General features: G+C 41.1%; 1 long non-coding RNA gene across 9 annotated transcripts in view; it reads left to right on the top strand.

Moving 5' to 3' along the window:
- LOC132377184 (uncharacterized) overlaps positions 1-13,026 on the top strand; it is a 624,644-nt gene that overhangs the window by 559,382 nt on the left and 52,236 nt on the right. For 8 of the 9 annotated variants that reach the window (XR_009506566.1, XR_009506568.1, XR_009506565.1 and 5 more), the window contains one exon: positions 1,696-1,760. The exons of the other annotated variant lie outside the window; for it this stretch is intronic. This is a non-coding gene — a long non-coding RNA (uncharacterized LOC132377184). The remainder of the gene's footprint in view (positions 1-1,695; positions 1,761-13,026) is intronic. 9 annotated transcript variants of the gene reach the window in all.

Genomic DNA, 13,026 nt, shown 5'->3' with positions numbered 1-13,026 from the left:
AGATTTTTTCTGCTGTATACCATTTTTAAAGTCTTTTTCTAAAATATATTTGTTTATTTATTTGGTTGCGCCAGGTCTTAGTTGCTGCAGGCGGGTGGGCTCCTTAGTTGTGGCATGTGAACTCTTGGTTGCGGCATGCATGTGGGATCTAGTTCCCTGACCAGGGATTAAACCCACACCCCGTGCATTGGAAGGCAAAGTCTTAACCACTGGACCGGACTGCCAGGAGAATCCCCATAACAGTTAAGGCTTTTTTTTTTTGTTTTAGATTTTGGCTGCACCCCGTGGCATGTGGGATCTTAGTTCCCCAACCAGGGATCGAAGCATCCTCTCTTTATTTAGAGTTAAAATGATAACAGAGCTATGCCATTCAGAGTATGAATTCCCATGCCTGGACCAGGTGTGCTGGCCAGTGGAGAGGTAGTCAGTAGGTATGCAGCAAGTATACACCATTCCTAGTCTACTGGAATCTGGCAGGTGACACCTTAGCCTCTTCTAGAACATATAACATTCTTTCTCAGATTCTCAGGATTCTGTGTCAACTGCTGTGTACCAATCACTAACTTCTCTGTGTGTGATGTGAGGTTAATGAGAAATGACAAGTTGCTTTTTTGCCTCAGTGTATAGAAGCCACCAGGCACACTTTCCCAGTTGCCATTACCGTGACACTCACTTAGGACACATGGATCATATTTCAACATACAAGAAGGCATGCACAGGTTTAATATGAAGTATGTATATCCCAGGTACATGGCAATGTATGCATACCCATTCAGGGTGAAATCTGCAGAACTGGGTTTCTACAACATTCTCTCTAGGTCCATAAACTCTATTGAAGTGAACTCAGTGGAAGACAGAAGCTTTCTAAAGGAGCAACAAAATACTGCCAAGGAATATGAGTGACTTTTCAGTAGTCTTGTATGGAACGAAAAATGCAGTCACAGTGTTTAATAACTTACTAGAATAAGAGACAGTGAATACAATCATCCGCTCTTCTGAGCTGACCCCCCTACCCCCATGATCTTTATTAGCTTTGTCCTGACAATCTGACCTTCTTGAGCTCTACCCAGTCCTGACGGCCACATAAAACCCACAGACAGATAGGGAACCGGTGCAGCTTTTTCAGATTTAGGATCGTGTTCAAGCTTATGAATCAGATTTTTCTATGTGTGGACATGACAACTACGGAAAAACTGTAATTTAGGACATATTTTCTTTATCCTTTTATGTCGAATTTCACTTTAATGTGATGCAAATGACAGTAAGAAATACATTCAGTGAATGTTAAAGCCTTCCCATTAAAAATTCTGTATGCATTTTACATTCTAATTCATGTACAGTCAAAAACCCTGATAAAATCACAGTGCTGATTTGACTGCTGCACTTATCGTATTAATGAGGATACTTTATGCCTTTTGAAAATTGGGATATGGTCCATTATGTGATTGTAAATGATGTGATTGTATCACATAAATTTGTTATTCAATCCCACCCCTCCCTCCAGTCAGCTTTGTATATAAGAAGATTCATTGGTGAGCCAGAACTGAGGCTGGAAAACTGAACTGCAAATTAGACTTTTCTTTTGTCTTTATTTCCATTTATAGAAAAGAATATGATAAACACGCAAATGTATGTGTATATAAGTATATATATGTATTTTGTTCTTATTTTTAAAAAAATTTTCCTAAAACACAGAGGGAAGAACATACCAAGGAAGTCACAATGAGAAAAGGAAGCAGCCAGGCCTGAGGTTCCCTGAGGTACGTAGTGCTTTCCCCTCACAGGCACGGCAATTCCCTCTACTTCTTGGCCAATTCTGGATTGACTGTTGCCGGGAAATCTTCCCTTCTCTCCTCTTTCCTTCCCTTTCAACAAGTGAAAGGTTTGAGAACCGTGCTTGGCCAAGGTTTCCTGATTTTGAGTTGCATTTGCATTCCTATAAATACATGCTTCTCTTTCTATTGATTTATTTTTCTGTCTTGCCGGCCTAATTAGTCATCATTACCCCCAGGAGCACCCAGTGGGGGTGATCTGTGAACACAACTGCAGGAGTCCTTTGGCTTCTTTCTGTTCCTGGAGCTTCTGTTTCTGAATCTGAGGCATAGATGTCTACCTTGGTAAAGGTCAAAGAACTATTTTTGTCTTCTTCTGCCCATCACTAAAGACACTGACACCTAGCCTAACATCAACACTCCAAAGTCCCTGCAGGACAAATTAGAGCCCTGACCACAAAAGTGGCTTCAGAACTCTCAGATTAAAACAAAGGAGGGGACCCCCCAGCCTGTGGTGGAGTAGCTCTCATAGCCTCGAATTGTCCCTTTAATGATGGTCTCTCGCATTATCTTGTGATTATCCGAGAGAAGCCCACAGATCGAGGTCCCTTCTGCTTGCCCAAGCCATGACCATTGTCAGTTGTTGCCTGTACTTCTGTGTTTCTTAAACATTACCTTTGCTTTGGGATTCCTGAGCACTTGTAGGCTGGATCTTTCTTCTTCTTTAGCCCTTCAAAAAATTATCTTCTGCTGCCCGGAACTGGAGGAAGTGGTGATGCCCTTCACAATAGTGTGGAGTCTTTAGAGTTTGGAAATGCAGATGCCCAAGTTCTTGACACCCACATGGCAATCTTCCATTTCTGACTCTTGTTCTTGCTCATCCTGGAACCTGACCTTTAGGCTTTATCAAGCTCTGTGTTTTCCCAGATCTCAGCTATTGTGGATGAAATTGTTTCGTTTTGTTTTTAAGGTCTGTCTCTGTCATGCTATAACATCAAAAATACCATGTGTTCCTTCCCCTTAACCCCATTCGAAAGGAGAGGTGCCATAGAGAATGACTGGCATAGAAGAATACAAATATTATTCTAAACTTTATGTTTTAAATGGCTTGTGGGAAAAGATAAGTTGCTTGACGAAGATATACCAAAAGATCACAGGGGGGCTTTCAGGATGGGAGGTAGGTTTTTTACCTTCTTTTGGATTCAAGGCCAATAAGAACTTTATACAGTCTTCTGGACAAAGCCTGCTACATCCTAATCTCTGCAAATCCACTCTGTTCTGCTCAGTGCTCTCCTTATTAATCAGTTCTGCAGAGCTGTACCCTTCTCAGTACTGTTACACACACTGCATTTTTATGCTTCTGTTACTGAGTGGCCTTTTCTGTATTTTTGCTTTGTCTTGCATTCAATTACTCACAGTGTGGTCTATAGAATAGGATACCATCACTGCCTACATTTAGGCAACAGCACATTGTCATCTTGCTTCATATATTTTACTTCTGTCTCTTTTAGGAGGAAGCTTATTTGAGAAATCTTCACTCTGCCTTTGGGGAGGAATCATTTACCTGCTTTCATCTGGGCTGAAATTGGTCCCTTTGTTAATAAAAATTTTTAAAAAATTTATTTACATCTCCTCAGATACTATTAGCTCAATTGCCTAATTGTTGTAGTTTTAAGAAAGACCAAGTCATTTTCTTGCTTTCAATCATTGTCAGTCTATTTTATGGGTTCCACAGTACCACATTCACAAGGCTGCCTACTTTCTTTGGGAAGATTTTCCTGTTTCACTCTGATGCGCAACATTGTGTATGTGGTCCAGCTCCCCTTCAAGCATAGGAAATATGGCTAAACAACGCCGCCCCACCCCCCGTCCCATAAAAGAGCAGAGAGGAAGACATTAGGCCTGGCAGTATGGCTTGTCACCTTGGACTCTACGCCTGAGGCTCAGGGCAGCTTAGCATACTTGGTTCTATATGAATTCACCCTGATTTTTCTTCTCTCGTATTTTCTACTGTCTTAAGAGTTCCTTAGAATAAATTTTCCTACTGAAGATGGATCTCCCCTTTTCTCTCTTGACAATGCTGAGTAAAGCAGGGTGTAGAATATTACGCATGCAAACCACTCTCTGAGAGGTATTGCTGGCGGAAGCCACGCTGTTCGTATGCTATTCTATACCCAACTGTGGATAATAACGGAATTGATTTTACCCAAGGAAAGACAAAGGAAACTCTGGGCTGCTTTCTGCATTATTTTGTTCTCAGGTTATTCTGTTCTGAATGGGAAGATCTCTCGGTAGAGTAGTGGGTCACATTTAGCGTCCTTTTTGGCAAAGCCCTTGTGGGGCAACTTCCAGCACTGGGCTGTGAAGTATTACTATTCTGTGTGTGTGTGTGTGTGTGTTTGTGTGTGTGTGTATTTGTGTGTGTGCACGCATGCTATCAGGCTATAACATGAGTAAGCTTGTGTTTGCAAGTCTCCATAAATAATTTTTAAAGTTATTCTATTAGGAAAATAAATTTTAAGCTGGAGACTAAAACTTGCCTTTCAGATGCTCTGAAAGTTGGATTTGAAGAAGACTATTCTATAATAAATTGTAATATGATCACAAGTAAGTCAACCCCCATAAATTAAAAGGGCAATACTGATAACAGCTGGTGTAAATTGAGTGCTTAGTACTACTCATGCATTTCCAGTTGCTTCATGCTTATTAATTCACTAGCTCCTTACAATAACCGCTTTAGGTATGTATTATTATTATCCCTATTTTACAGCTGTGGAAACTGAGGCATAGAGAGAGGTTATTTTCCTTGTTCAAGCCATAGGTGGTAAGTAGCAGATCCAAGATTCAAACCAGGTGGCACTGGCTCCTAAGTCTTGACTCAAATACTGTACTTTCCACCTCATGGAGAGAAAAATCTCTTGTATAGTGAGCATCTAGTCAGCAAGATGTTTTACAAATAACTTAAGAAAATTCTGATGAAATAATTTATAATTGTAATGATTTCTTTGTGATTCTTTCAACTATATTATCTTTTGATGTTAAAATAAAAAACAAGTTTCCTTGCATGATGTAGAGAATTCAGGGAAGTTAACAACATTAATGGTGGTTGCCTTTAAAAAAAATCTAAATCTTGCTTATTTGTTATATGATTTCTTGCATGATTACTTTCAATTTCTATCTCTGTCTCATTCCTTACTTTCTGATGATGCTCATTGATGCTTTTATGAAGGTGAGAAGGTACATACCCGTTGAGTGTGTCTCTGGAAAGTGCAGAGAGAGTCGACAAGAAGTCTCAGTTTTTGCCTGTGCTTAAAACGTGCACCACCAGACATGTGTCCCAGGGCTGCTCTTCACAATCAGGTGTTTTCAGAGAAAGATAGTGAAAGTTTAAGGGTCCACCCTCACACCAACTTTCTGGGTGTTGTTAATGCAAGGTCAGATTCTTTAGCTCACTGCCCCAGAGTTGCCATGAATGTGCTAGAGAATCCTGCATACACAAAGACAAAGAATGCATTGGATGTCCTGGAATTTTGAAAGTTCAAGGAATATTTGATTTTATATATTATCTATTACTTGCTGAAGATAGCTTGCTTCTAGGTCATACAGAATTAAGAATAGGGAATAGAATGCTCTGTTGATCTTGCACAAGTATTACCCATTGGATTGTATGAATAAGCATCAAATCGGTGGTCAGGAATTACAAATTTGTGCAAGTTAGCATAAATATCATAAAGCTTTTGGGGGCCCCCAAAGAATTCTTTATATCTGGCTCTGGTTCCAACCAAGTCTTCGCTATTGAATCAATACATCGGATCAAGAATGAGTGGAGCACCAAAGTCAAACCGTCCTATCAAAATAATTATCTTTAATTAATGTAATTATTGATCATGTAGTAGAAGTCACTGTCTAAATGATATAAGGCTTTTAGGATTTCATGGGAATGCTTTACAACTTAATTATGTTTCCCTGGGAGATTATAACATAATTCAATTTATTTTTCCCACGTGTTTCATCAATCATTATGTGAATAGAAGGAATATCAGAATCTCATTTCTATGTCAATTCCTGCAGAATTTACACAAGTCCTTTCAGTAGTACAGAGCTGATTAGAAGACGACAGTGTCCCTCCCTCGCTACATCACTGTAGTGTTGGTGCCACATTCTGTTGTTTTTTAGTATGTGGTGGGGACAGATGCAAAAAGCCTGTGATTGCTGTGCTCCAGCTTTCATAGCAAACCAAACTGAGGCCGATGTAAAGTTGCCTTCTTAGATGTGTTAGAGCTGTGTTTTTCTCTGAGCCTTGATTTCCTTATCCAAGGAGGCAAAAGTTGGCAAGGCTTCCTTCCACTTGCAAAGCTCAATGCTCTAGTCTTGCTTGCAATTTAGCTTTCCCAGTGTCTTCAGTGGCACCTCTCAAAGTTTAAGGTACTTAGGAATCACCAGGGATCTTGTTAACATGCAGATTCTGATTCAGTAGGTCTAGGTGAGACCTGGGCTCCTTCCTTTCTAACGAACTCCCAGGTGATGATGGAGCTTCTGGTCTGTGAACCACCCTTCCAGTACCAAAGATCTATACGGTGCACAGAGGCAAGGAGGGAAAAGCTGGCTCTTCGTCTTCCTTTGGTAGCACATCCATTTGCTTCCCTCCCAGGACTGCGATTCTCAGCTGTCTTCAGCAGAGCACTGCAACATGCCTCCTCTTTCTAGTTCCACCAAAGCAGAAATGGGGTTTCAAGAAGACTGAGTGCGTCCATACAGAGCACAAAAATCCCTTCTCTAAGAAGGAAACCACAGAGCTTATCAGGAAAGATGTGTGCCTCTAATGTCAGCCATCCCCAGCCAGCTGAACTATGAAATAAATGAGGTGGAGTTTAATTTTAGGGTCTACAAATTTGTAATGTGTTCATCATTCCTGTTGCCATTTTGCATGGCAGGCTGAAGTTGACAGACACGTTTTGTGAGGAGAGCTGCATTTGAGTTCTGGTATAATGAAGCCCTCGCATCCTCTCCTGTCCCTCCTCTAATCTCCACTCACAGCTATGAGAGAGAGATGCCACTCACAGTAGAGGTTTTCACAGTTGAAAATGTGTAACCCTTTTGGCTTCCTGGGGGCAGGCTCTTTGGGGGATTTTTCCAAGCGTGACTGCAGACTAGTTTCCCAGCAGAGGGCGCACTGCCCCAGGGCCTTGGTCCCAGAGCAGGTCCCTCCTCTGGGGTGTCATGACTAGGCTGGTGAAGCCTGCAGGAGGAACAGAAATGGGCCCTCTAGAAGAGAGGAGATGAAGAACATTTAAGGGAGAAAATCAAATCAAATCATTTTAGATCTGAATCAGTGACTTTTGAAATCAAAGGTCTACCTGGCTACTGTTAGTGGGCAGCTTGTCATAATTCTCAGCTATTGCAAGACAAACTTTTCTTTCTTAAAGCTTCCTTGAACTTTGCATTGTCCAGCATTTGTATCTTTCACTTTAATGAGTGCTAAATAAGAATTATATTAAAAATTTTAATAATTCTCACTGGACAGTTAATTAAGCAGTGAGAAGTCTTTAGAACTGTTACTCTTTCTGCCTTTTACAGACAAGTGCTTCCACAGATTCCAAGGGAAGGGGTCACATTTATACATATATATATATAATGATGTGTGGGTTAGTAATTTTTCTCAGTGACAAATGACCTCCCTAACAAGCTGAAATAGTAAAATAAAAATCTACCTTTTTGTGGCCCACTTTCCCTGAACTCTACTCTTCACTTTCCTCAAACTTCTTTGCACAGGAAATGAATTCCCTCTACCTCTGGGGGGCGGGGGGGAGGTTTGAATGTGTTGATCTCAAGTTTTCCAAGTTTTCTGTTCCTCTGTAAATCATACGGGCATGACCCACCCCAGTCATTCATTACAAAATTCTTTCCTTTCTTTCTTTCTCTCTTTTTTTAAAATAGCTTCTGTTTTTCCTCATTTTTGATGGATCCTACCACAAACTTCAGCTAGAGTGAGTGCAGACGACCATAACATTACTCTCACATAGAGGGTATTTTATTAAGTCCAGCAGTTAAAAATGTACAAAGTTCCTTGTAATAATCCATTCATTCTGTTCTCGCCTGATTCTTGGAGTAAGCCTGCACAATTATTCAAATCCCAGCTTTTAGCTACAGCATACACCTCGCCATGGGGCTATGCCTCTGTAATCTTGCTTTGGTCTTGCATGTCAAATGGAATTAACTCCCATAAGAAATGTGTGCGAAGACAACCCAAAGTGTCTAATCCTGCTGCTGTCTTAAATTTCTGAAACTCTGAGCTGTCATCTTTTTCTATTGCTTTGTTGAAGTTCTCACTTATGCTTCAGTCCATCCAAAGTTGAAGTTTAGGAACATTTGCATTTTTATATATTTTTTTTCATTTATGCTCTCTCTTGGCCTTTTCACATGTTCTCTTTGTAGCAGAAGGATTTTTTTCTTCCTTCAAATTCCAAGACTATTTTATACACAGTGGAATTTCAATGGGAGGTGAATTCACTTTTTTTTTTTTTTTTCTGAGAGTGTACACAAGTTGAAACACAGATAACTCTAGCTTGTGAAGATTCACAAGCCAAATACAAAGAGATATGGGCAAAAGCAGTGTGTGTATGTGTGTGTCTGAGTATCGTGTGAGAGAGAGGAGAGAAAAAATAATGATATCATTATTATTACTATACCTTAACCACTCAACCTAGCTAATCACAAAAACTAATTCTGTCTCGATTGAATCTCAAACTGCATCATCTCCCTCATGAATAAAATGCTTTGTGAAATGAGCTTGGTTAGTCTACTTGCATGTGGTATTGAGTAGATTAGCTTGATGAGTAGTTTCAGGCTCGTTCTTCCTTCTCTAGGGGGCATACTGTTTAAAACTACTATCCTCTTCCTTCCTCACCATATCCTAAACTCTATTTACCATGTCCTGCAATTCCTAGCCATGAGAAATCTGGAAAAATACTCAGTATCTGGAAAACAAAGCAAGCACTTAAGTATTTGTTGAATTCCTTTGAATGAATAACAACCGTTTATTCTATTCTCTCTGAATGACTTACCCTGTTGCCTCGATTTACAAATTAAATCATTTGATCTGGATATGAGAGCTGCCCGGGCTTTTCAGAAACTTCCCTCACAGCCTGTGGGTTCAGTCTGATAATTGCACGTGGTACATATTTTTAAATCACCGGTTATTCAGCACTGTGGATTTTTCGAGGTGTCTTGACTAAGTGAGGTGTGGAAGCTTTAGACTGTAACTTGGTATGGTGGATATTTAATATGTGGTAAACCGCAACATTCTCCATTTGAAAGTTAATTAAGGCCACTAGCTGACCGGGCTTGTGCAGAAAACATGTTCATGGTTTAGCCATGGAAACAGTCACAACAACACTCAGCTAAAAATAATGGCCTTAAGAGACATCTTTACTGATCATTCCTGAATTCTTATTGTTTTGTTTTTTCATAAGGGGATTGTCACATTTTGGAGAAAATACTCATAGCACCAGCTCCTTTTGAGACTTGAAAGTTTTACTTATGCCAGGCCAGTAGAAATGAAGATGAAGAGTGACATCAGGGGACAGCCACGTGACCAAACTGTGTTTGTAACGCTATGTGCAAGAATGTCTCTTATAAGGTGATCATCTGTTGTGCTCTCTTGATCTCTTTGCCTAGTTAATAATGGCCTTTAATATGTGAATGCAACTAGTTTGGGCACAAGGTAACTCTCTAGCACCAAATAGCTTATTTTATCCAAATTGGGTTTGAGTTTGTGGAAGAGCCCTCCTTTACTGACAGACAATATAATACGAATTATGTTTCTGTGGGCTCATTGTTTCTTCGTGATGAGGGTACTGTAATAAGACAATATATTTTACTATACAATGTATAACTTTGGCAAATAGGATTGAAAAAGCACAGTAAATGTAAACTTCCTTTCAGCATCTGGATGGTGAAGCTAGATTATCTTATCACATATCTTAATGCTATTCTAGGATCCAGTGATATTTAGTGCAGGGGAAATAAGTGATAGCATTGGGCTGGTTGATTTCAAGTTGTTTTTAATGAAACAGTAAGAATTCTCGTTGAAATCACTCTGTGATGGACATACTGTCATCTTGGTCCATGAATCCTTCCACTTAATTTTAAAGTATCTTACTGACACTGGAGCATATTGAAACCAGGTATTACAAGAATCCATCTCTTGCCTCCCATCCATCTACACTCCAATGGGTCTCTCTAGGCACATCTCGAGCAGAGTTTTGAGCTCAGCTGACACTTCATCCTTTGCAGGACTTGGTAGAAGAAAAATGTCACAACAGGACAAATATTCTCACCCCCTTCCAAGATCTCTACCTCATATCTCTCATATGCCATCATTTCACAAAAAGAGATCATATCACAGTCCGAGAGCCATAAAAATTCCGGTCTAGATTTAAAACATCTTCCTGTTTATCCTGGCCATCTCTGCATCAGAATAGTCTAGACAAAATGGACCTGGAGTTGTCATTCCTACAATTTCTCACTTACGGATCTTTTTAGCCTGAGACAAGAGGACAAACATTAGTCTCTGCTAGTGTCAGTTGAGTTTTTCAGGTGCCATTTTTCTCATTGGTTACTTTAAATGAATGCCATTTTCGTTGGTTTGTTTCTCCTTCTTCCCACTCTCCTTTCATTTTTGTTATTTGTTCTAATTTAATTTGAAATGCCCAACATCTGACTGTAATCAGGTGAAGAGGCTCTGGAGACTTCCAGCAAGAGCAGGTCTCCTGAAAAGGGTCTTTTGGACACAACAGAGTGAGCGTTTATTTATTATCTCAGGAATAACAAAAAAGGGAGAGAGCAAGACTGTGCAGCTCCAGCCCTTTCAAGCGGCAGCAACTTAGTGAAACACCCCTGTCCCTTGGGTGTGAACAGACCGCCCCTTGGCTCAGTCATCCTGCCATGTCCCTGGCTGCTGGCTCCCTGGGCCAACAAAAACAAGCATAAAACCTGCAGAGAAAGTGTCAACAGAAACCCTCTCTAGGAGCCTAGCTTTTGGAAGTGGACTGGATTTGCAGTCCATACAAAGGCTCTGGGCAAGGTTTCATTGGCCGTGGCCTCATACCTACCACTGTGACTTCTGTCCCTGAGGTCAGAAGCACAGGTGAGGCACAGGTGATTTATTTCTTCCATGTTCCCCCTGTATCAAATGAAGATTACTGGAGAGGAATAAACACTGGACTTTGCAAAGAATCACCTGGGTTTAAATTCCAGCTGTAAAACCTGAGAAAATGATTCTCTCGAACCCTCGGTCTCTTCCTTGATTAAACCGGGGACAGCAATATTTCCCTCTCTGATTGTGGTGATCAAATGAAATACAGAGATGTGTTATCATTGAGAAAAATATCACAGTGTTTTTTTAATTAATTAATTAATTTTGGGCTGCGTTGGGTCTTTGTTGCTGCGTGTGGGCTTTCTCTAGTTGCATCGAGCAGGGGTTACTCTTTGTTGCGGTGCACAGGCCTCTCATTGAGGTGGTTTCTCTTATTGCGGAGCACGGGCTCTAGGCGCGCGGGCTTCAGTAGTTGTGGCTCGTGGGCTCTAGAGCGCAGGCTCGGTAGTTGTGGCTCACGGACTTAGTTGCTCCACGGCATGTGGGATCTTCCCGGACCAGGGCTCGAACCCATGTCCCCTCCATTGGCAGGCAGATTCTTAACCACTGCGCCACCAGGGAAGTCATATCACAATGTTTATACCAGTGTAGCTTGGTGTATGGAGCCAATGAAACCATAGATGTGAACATGCTTGAAAAATAGGGAAACCCTGTAGAAATATATTACTATCATTCGTGTTATTATTAGCTTCAACATATTAGGTCATTTTTTTCTAGAACAGAAAAGGGTGGTGATCATTATCCCCAAATTCAAGCCTGGATCTACCACCCCCACAGTTTCTTCTGCGCTCTTGCAAAAGAGGAGACAGCTCGTGTCTGTTCCCTCACTTTGCAGAAATACTGCAGAACAGCAGCTCAGTAAGAGGCGATGGAAGGCAGCATCCCCAGGGTCCTTCATGCAGCAGATACTACAGATAAGCAATTATCTTGGGTATTTAATGTTCATGTGTTGTGAGTTTCCAAGGAGGGTTGAGAAAAAGTCAAAAGTTCCTGATAGTCTGTGGTTCAGTTCTTGCAAGAGAGAAGCATGATGAAGTGGGAAACTGACAGCTCTAACCTATCAGACCATAACCAGTGTCCAGCTATATGATCTTTTCAGGATGTGGAGATACTAGCTTTTCTGTAGTCGGTAGCCAAATAGATTTTTGGTCAATGCAGTTGCTTCATTCTGCCACAAAATTCTAAGACTTGTGCATATAAAGAGAGATAATGAGACTCCTTAGGAAATAGGGGTAGAGCAGAGGAAGAAGGAAAAGAAGTGATAAAATCTATGGTCCAGGCATATCTGTTCTCATTATCCCTAGCATTTAACCCAGGGGCTGGCAGGGGCTGGCTTTGTTGAGCGTTGCATGATTGAAAATAATTGTGGAAGACTGTGACCATGCCATTCTTTTTCTTTTTCCTTTTTAAGGTAACACTTCACTCCCTTAAACCTTGGCAGAACTTACCACGGTGCCATAGACAGAGTGAGCACCCAATGCGTTGTAGTTCCCAAAGAAACGTGTCAGAATTTTCAACACTCACCCTTAAAATAAAGTAGAGGGCCCTGGAAGTGTTGACAATGCGTAGATCATGGGCAGAATACAGTGGGGCATGTTACTGGAAGCCTGTGGAGTAACCAAACCACGGAACCTTCTTCCATCTTTAGGGAAGGAGTGGCAGTGTTCTGAGATCCAGGCAGCAACTTGAATTGCCTGGAATCCACGGAGTTTCCCAGCTGTGTTTGTAACACACATCCACAAGCCTATTTGTGTGGGGAGTGGAGAAGCAGAAAGTAGAAGCTCCTTAAGCTCTGTGAGCCTCTGTGTCCTCATCTGTAAGTTGGGCTAGAGTTTTGAGTCCCAGAATTGTGGGAAATGAATGAGATAATGTAGATTAAGCCTCACGCCGGTACCTGGCTCAGAGGAAGCACTCAACAAAAGGGAGCGATTTTTAGTAGGAGGAAGTACACAGCTCTTGTCTTTGGAGAGGACCCCTTCTCCCTCCCTGTCTCCTCCTTCAAGCCTTTGAGGCGTTTCTGTAGTGATTGGCTGCTAGAGCTTGACATCTATCTGTAGAGAAATACATTTTTGTGAAAGGGCTCTGAGGGGTGGTGTG

This window comes from Balaenoptera ricei, chromosome 13 (genome assembly GCF_028023285.1).
Source record: "Balaenoptera ricei isolate mBalRic1 chromosome 13, mBalRic1.hap2, whole genome shotgun sequence".
Taxonomy (NCBI): Eukaryota; Metazoa; Chordata; class Mammalia; order Artiodactyla; family Balaenopteridae; genus Balaenoptera; species Balaenoptera ricei.
This window is presented reverse-complemented; position numbering and strand designations above follow the sequence as displayed.